The sequence below is a fragment of the Muscardinus avellanarius genome (assembly GCF_963383645.1).
Source record: "Muscardinus avellanarius genome assembly, chromosome: 2".
Lineage (NCBI taxonomy): Eukaryota > Metazoa > Chordata > Mammalia > Rodentia > Gliridae > Muscardinus > Muscardinus avellanarius.
In genome coordinates, this window is record NC_137787.1 from 164,052,930 (window position 1) to 164,061,113 (window position 8,184).

Below are 8,184 nucleotides of genomic sequence, written 5' to 3' on the forward strand. Positions count from 1 at the left end.
TGTTTGTGTCTTTATAGAAGTTTATTTGGTATTTTTATTAACACGGTTTCCATGTGTGTTAGTATGCTATTTTTTTACTATAATATATTATAATTAGCTGGGCATGGTGATGCACTCTTGTTATCCCAGCGCTTGGGAGTCTGAGACAGGAGGATTGCACAGGTTCAAAGCCAGCCTCAGCTAATTAGTGAGGTTCTCAGCAACCTAGTGAGAGACTGTTTCCAAATAAAATATAAAATAGGTCTGGCCATATAGCCCGGAGGTAGAAAGCCCCTGGGTTTCATCTCCAGCACCACAATAATAAAATACCTACCACAGGCTAACTTTATAAAGAAAATAAATTTATTTAGCTAACAGATATGGAGGCTGAAAGTCCAATACCATGTGGCTTCATTGGTTCAGCCTGTAGTTGGAGAATAAAGGTAGATGTTTTATAAGAGCAGGAGCACATTTGAGAGGAAGCTATCTCTACATAGGAACTCAGAGAGGCTAGTTCTCATAATCCAGTCCAAACACGTGCCTTCTATAAACTCCCAAGCTCCACTTCTTTAAGGTCTACCATCTTCTATCAGTACACTGAAGATGCTGACTCTAACACGATGCCAGTGCCTCTAGGGGCAGTGATGAGGGCATCAGCACAGAAATACAGTGTCCTGTTATCTTGCAAGGGACAGCATGGGGCTTGCTGATCTTGTTCCCCCAGGAGACTCTTCTCATGGGAGGATGAAGAGCTTGTTCAAGATGATGGCCCCTTGGATAGCAGTGGCTACCTCCTTGTAGCACTTGACACCCAGACCAATGTGACCACTGTAGTCTTCAATAGTGACTAGTTCAGTGTCTTGAACCTAGTCTGCTGGCCGGCATGGGTTGTCTTCTGCATAGGCATGACCTTCAACACCTCATCTTTGAGTGATGCACCCCCCAAAAAGTCCATGATCTCAGAATCCTTGATGGGCAAGGAGAAGAGACAGGTCTCCTCCAGGGACTTGATCTTCATGTCCTTAGCCAGGTGACTAAGCTTGATGATGAGGACTCCTTTTCCTCAGCCTTGCCCTTGCAAGCTCGGGACTGCAATCCAACCGCTACCACAGCAGCTACTGCCCCAGAGGCTGCTGCCACCGACTCCCATGTCTGGGCCCCCAGGGCCTTCAGGGCCTTCAGCTGCACCGCCATCATCTGCCATTTGGTATTTTCCAGAAAAAGAAGCTATAAGAAACTTTTTAATAAAGACTTTCAAAATAAAATTGGAATACCTTCTATAGTTCCATAGATCTTTTTCTGTGGTTTGCGGACTCAGAATTTTGTTATTTCCCTAAGGGTTAACATAGTTTTTGCCATTAAATAATTATAGTTACTCCTAACATAAATTTGTCTTTATGCTATTGGTTAAAACTGCAAATATCTTAGATATTGATATCATAAGTAACACTATTACATTTAAGTGCAAAGATGTAATCATTTTGAGTGTTTAGAACTAAAACTGGACTTAAGAGTTTCTTGAGTATGAATTCTAGTGTTACTTGTATAATTAGTCATGCATTCTTAGCCCTAGCACTAAACTGCATTGCATTCTCAATAATAAGAGTAGGATCAGTGGGTAAGTATGATCTTTATCATTCTGCATTGATTATAACATGTACCAAAATGTTGATTTATTTTTTATTGAATACACATGAGTTTCAGGCTTTGATATGGTCATTGTTTTATGACCAGTACCTCTTTTCTTCTAAAAGAAATCTTATTAATAACTGTGGAAAACACAAAAAAACAGAACATTTTTGTTGAAGCACTTTTTGTTGCATGAAGATATTGAATTTAGGAAAAGATTAATATAAAAGAGTACTTTTTATGAATGCCTGATGATCCTGAGTTTAAGAAAAGATTAATAAGGAAGAAAATGAGAGAGGCATTAAGAAAATTAGGCATGCAGAAATGACACAAACAGCTTAGAGTTTGATCAGAGTTGCAATTTAATAAATGTAGCCTTTATTACCATAACTATTATCAACTGCAATTGTTTTTGAACACAGAAAAGAATCATACCAAAAGGAGAAAATTAGATACCGTGTGGCTATGTTGATTAAAAAATGTCCAACCATGCAAGGGCTGAATTGAAGTTGCACCTTTCTTGCTTGCTTTATAATTCATTATAATGAAGTGGAAAAAAAACTATTTCTTTAGCAACTGATTTGATTATACTTCCACTGATTATTATCCTACATACAGAAGTAGTCAAAAACTGAAATTCTTTGTACTCTGCAAAATAAAAGTTGCTATAGGCATGCATAACCTTTTGCAAAACAAAATTTTAATACTTTAATTTGATTAAAATTATTTATTTTTGTTGTGTTCAATCTTCTGTGACTATAAAACTAACAGAGGTCCAACTTAGAGTATATTACAGCTTTTTCTAATTATTAGAATTCACTTTTAACTTCTATTTCTTGGTGTATGCTATCGTATTTCTCTGAAATTCATCTGTTGGAAATTATCACTAGAATGATGGTATTAAAAATAGAGCCTTTGGATTCATAAAGATTGCATTATAACTAGAGAAAATGTGATATATATATATATATTCTACATGTATGTATATATATATATTGTTTATATATTGAGAGAAGAAATATAATTGTTCCTCAAGTGCATATGGAATATTAGCAGATATGCTTCATAATACAATGTATTTATACATTTAAAAGAATCAGAATCGTACAAATCATGTTCTTTCACAGTAATAGAAATAAAATATATATTAACAAAATATATTAGAAGTTAACTGGTATATGGAAACTAAACAAAACATTAAACAACTGCTGATACAGTAAGATAATTTGCAAAGGAAATAGAAGATACTTTGAGGAGAATGAACACACATATGATATGTGCATGTATGGGTATATCACTCTGTATTTTATTATAATGCATAGTTGCAATATAAGAATAAAATAATCAAAGAAAAAATTTAAATATAAGCTATACAGTTTAGCAGAGATCGGAGGAGAATGTATAGCTATAAATGCATATTTACAGACATTAAACATCAAATAAATAACAATGGTTTCTCTTTAGTAAATATAAAATCAAGAACAAAATAAAACCCACACTGTTAGAAGGAAAAAATAATAGCTTAGGCCAAAAAGAGTAGAAATACAATAATTTTAATGGACAAAACCAAAATCTAATATTTGAAAATATAAATAATATTGAAAAACCATAGTAACTTAACTGAAACATACCAGAAGAAGCAGAAATTTATAAACACAAATGAGAAAAGAGAAAAAAATGGTGTGGATGGCATAGAAATAAAAAGGCTTGTGAGAAATACTATAAACTACTGTACACAAACAAGTTGGAAAAGTTGAAAAGATGGAAAATTTATACTCTACTGAAATAGCAAAAATGAAATTATCTGAGTAGACTTATGGCAAGCAGAAAAACTAAATCAGTGACTTTTAATATATTTTGTTGTTTCATTATAATTATATATCATAGGTTCAAACTGATACAATCATATGTGCAGGTGGCACTTAGTGTGTTTCCCGTTGAATCCCACTCTACTCCCTCTTCCTACATGCTAGTGAGATTGGTAGTAATATTTTCACACATGGACTTAACTTTACTAAACTGCATCCTTCCTCTTGCTTCCTTTCCCCCATTCCACATTCTTCTTCCTCCCCTTCCACTTTACTACTGGTACATCTCCTCATTTATTTAAAGTCCACTTTGTTTCCTATTTTCTTTAAATTCTACTTATAAGAAAATATATATGACCCTTGACTTTGAGACTGATTGAACTCAATATAATATCCTCAAAGTCCATCTGTCTTCCTTTAAACAACATAATCATTTCTACTTTGTGGCAAATGCTCTTGTGTCTATATACTACATATTCTTTATTCATTCTTCTGTTGGTGGATAGCTAGCTTGGTTCCATAATTTTACTATCGTGAAATATGCTGTTTAAAGTATAGTGATGCATGTATTACTATAGTATTCTGATTTTTTTAAATAGTGAGGAAAGGTAAATATGGATTATATCATGATTTCTTTTGACCAGGAATGAAATCATCATATAATTTTATATCCAAGTGAACTTCATAGTGATTATACTAATTTGTGGTCCCACCACAGTATATTGGAGTTCCTGTTTTTGTATATCCTACCAAAATGTATTCCTGTTTTTGTATATCCTACCGAAATGTATTATTGTTTATATTCTTTGTAACTGCCTTTCTAACTGAATTTAGATGGAATTTAATCTGTATTATTGATTTGCATTTTCCTGATGGCTAATAATATTGAACATTTTTCATATATTTACTGGTCATTTATATCTATTCTTTTGAGAAGTATGTATCTATTTAGTTCAATTGTCTATAAGTTCTGACAATAATAACCCAAAGCCTAAAAAGTTTCACTTGTGATCTACCAATATTTAAAGTAAAATCATTATCAATATTTTTAAATTATTCTAAAAATGGAAGGGGAGAGAACTCTCCAAGGCTAGTATTACACTGATACAAAAACCAGGCAGTCCTACCGGGCGGGCTTGGTGGCGCACACTTGTAATCCCCGTGCTTGGGAGGCGGAGACAGGAGGATAGCGCTGGTTCGAAGCCAGCTGTGCTGGCTTAAGAGACCCTGTTTCCAAATTTTAAAAAATATATAAAAATAGGTCTGGGAGTATAACCCAGAGGTAGAAGGGCTTCCAGGAACCCCAGTTCCACGAAAGAAAGAAAAAAAGAAAGAAAGAAAGAAAGAAAGAGAGAGAGAGAGAGAGAGAGAGAGAGAGAGAGAGAGAGAGAGAGAGGAAGGAAGGAAAGAAGAAAGAAAGAAAAGAAAGAAGGAAGAAAGAAAGATAAACAGGCAGTCCTTGAAAACATGATAAAATTCCTTGTAAATACTAAAATACAGTCATATGCCACTTTCTGGCATTTCTATCAACAATAGATTGTATGTGAAATGGCAGATCCACAATATTATAATGGTGCTTAAAATTTCCTATTACCCAATGATGTCATAGCTTCCTAATATCACAATATAATAAATAACTCATGTGTGGTGGTACTGTTATAAACAAACCTACTGTACTTCCAGGGATATAAAAGTTTAGCATATTAAATTATTTGTAGTACATAATACTTGACAATTATTACAGCTACTGGTTTATGCACTTGTTGTATTTTTATTATTTGAATGTATTTCTTCTACTAACATAATAACTGTTTCTGTAAAACCTACTTCATGGTATGCTGGCAACAGTTTCAAATAGTTACTTTGACTCTTGATTGCATAATTATGGCTTGTGCTTAACTTTGTATTGTTTTGTTCATGGTGGCACTAACTGGGTACAATCCACTGCTGATGCTGCCATTAAAATGAAAGGATTTACCTCGACTTAAAAATAAAAGTGATTCAAGACCTCAAAAGCATAAAAGCTGTGAGGGGTAATAGTCAGCAGTCAGGCATGTCCTATTCCACCACAACCATAATCCAGTAGAACAAAACAGAAGTGCCAAGAGGTGATAAAGGATTTGCTTCTTTGGAGGCAAGAAGATTAACAAAAATTCAAGAGGCGTCAATTTCATACATGGAGAAACTTCTAATAACATAGATCAAATAATAGACAAAGAAGTGTATACCTCTCAGCGCCATGATGATCGTGGCCAGAAAAAAAAAATGTGTCTGAAAGGAAAGGTTACCCCTATTAATAATGTCAAGTTTACTGCTGGCTGTGGGTGGTTAAAATGATAGTAAAATCACTTGCATTACACAATGTGAAGACAAGAGGTGAGTGTGTAATGCTGAAAAGAAGCTGCAGAATCTTTGGAAACCTTCAATAAGTTGACTGTAGAGAAAAGTGACTTGGCAGAGAAGCTGATGGAGAAAAAACCCTCAGAGCTATCTGGCATAGTCTGTACTAGCTAGTGTGGTACGTGTATGATGTGTTGTAACAGCTAGACTTTGGTAAGTACACTCTATGAATTTTTGTGCAATAAAAGAAAATAGACACCACCTCCATGATTTTTCTTTTTCTTTTCTATAATTCTAGTATTAATTGAAAGTATAATATCCATTGCTAAGGAAAATGTAGTTAAATATAGGAAACCAATTCCTTAATGTTGCTATATTGAAGCAGAATTCTAGTCTTAGAATATCTATATGTAGATTGTTTATGCATGAGATAAATAAATGCTTACTTTCTTCAGGTCTTTTATGCATCAAAAGCCACATTTAGCATAGAGTAAAAAGGAGAACTATAAGGACAGTATGATTATGAATACCACAGAAACAGAGACTATTTTCTATGGCCCTTAAGCCACATCTAACATAATTAGAAAAATAAAATAAAGTTTAACATGTTCAAAAATTATTCAACAGTGTAACAGAAAATACTTTTGGTAAAATACAAACCAATGCTAGCCAGATTTTTAGTATCATTGAGAAACTCTCATTTTATTCTGAAAGAACATTTTGGCAATATTTCTGCAGTTCTGACTTCTTGCCTGTCATAGTGAGTTCTACTTCCCTCCTTTGTTGATTCTTAACCATTCATGACAACGATGCAAACTTGTCACTTCAGAGTCACAGTCCAGCTACTAATGTGTGTGCAATCCTTGTTGAGAAACTCATTTGCTTTGACAATTTTTTCTTGAAGCATTGACACTTAACCACTAAGTGCACGCCTACAGATTGCAGATAGTCACTAAATTTTGAAAGTTGTGTGGGGGTTAGAATTTTGACTGAGATTTCAAGAGCTTTTAAGTTCTTGAATTGAGAAACACCAGAAATGCCAAATATCCACTTCAATATACATCTCTGATTAGAGAACGAATTCTGTTCCATATGATCTTGTTCACCAATCCTTGAAAGTCTTTTTCTCACTTGGGATCTTATTCTGTACCAGCACTACTGCATCAGCTGTACACAGAGATTTAAGCATGCATAAAAACCTTCTTCTCCCCTGGAAAGGCTGAAAACATTAAAAGAAAAAGTTTTACTAAAGGAAATAATACCCATTACCAAGTGAATGATGTTAACCTAGAAAAAAGCACATCATGGTTATTTATGTATGTATGTATGTATGTATGTATGTATGTATGTATTTATTTATTTATTTATTTATTTATTTATTGTTTTAGGGATTGAATCTAGCAGCATTCCATCTCTGAGTTAGAACAATATACCTACTTTATTTTTTATTTTGAAACAGGGTCTTGCTAAAATTGCTAAATACCTTGCTGAGTAGCTGAGGCTGGTTTAAAATACGTGATTCTATCTCAGCCTTCCAACTACTGGGAGTACAGGTGCACCACCATGCCCAGTGAGATTTATTTGTCTTCCTTAGTTCTGTAACCTTAAGATTTAGGTAGCACCACATGATACTGCTGTGTTTTTGTGTCTGTGCCTTTTAGGTCAGTGATCCAAGCTATGCCTGCACCTATCTAAGCCATTTTGGAGTCCAATGAGGAGCGATGTGCTATAATGGAGAGAGGAGAAAACTCAGGAGCCATACCCTGCAATCGCCTAAATCCCATGGACTTTCTGAGCCCCCTCCTATTAAATCTTTCTGGACTCAAAGCTCTGAAATTCTGGGATTGTGATGGGTACAGAAGTCAGAAACATCTCAAAGATGCTTTGGGGTGCATTTTTCCATTGACCTGATGAATAACACCTGGTCAAGACAGCACAATTCATATGGTAGCTGATCAATAAATATGTGCAAAATTAAAAATTAAACAAAGAGGAAAAATGAATTTTCAGTCTTATTCCTGTTAATTCACCTAGTGATGTTTATTCCCTAATTTTAATGCTTCTTAAATTTTTAGAAATGTGTTTAGCAGAAATTATGAAATTATATGTTTGTTACAAATTATTAAGAGCCCACTGGTTACATGGTAATGAACCAAAGTAAATAGGTTTTAAGCAATATAAAGAAAGTAGTGCATGCAATTCTAGAAAAACTATAATTATTATCTATGAATAGATGAACTTTGACAAAATTAGTCATTTTTAAAACTTCTAAAGTAAATCTATAAAGAAAAGATAAAAAACATAAATGACAGTGTCATCTTATTATTTTTATTTGTATATGTTTTTATTTGGTGGGGTATTTCATACTTTTAAAAAGTATATAAACATTATACATTAGCTTAGTATTGAATTTAGCATATTTTGCACC

General features: G+C 33.8%; 1 pseudogene across 1 annotated transcript; it reads right to left on the bottom strand.

The window, feature by feature from the left end:
- Window positions 1-568: 568 nt before the first annotated feature.
- LOC308258856 (small ribosomal subunit protein uS5-like) lies at window positions 569-1,183 on the bottom strand (annotated as a pseudogene). Its single transcript has one exon. The product of its transcript is annotated as a small ribosomal subunit protein uS5-like (transcript).
- Between the last annotated feature and the right edge of the window lie 7,001 nt (window positions 1,184-8,184).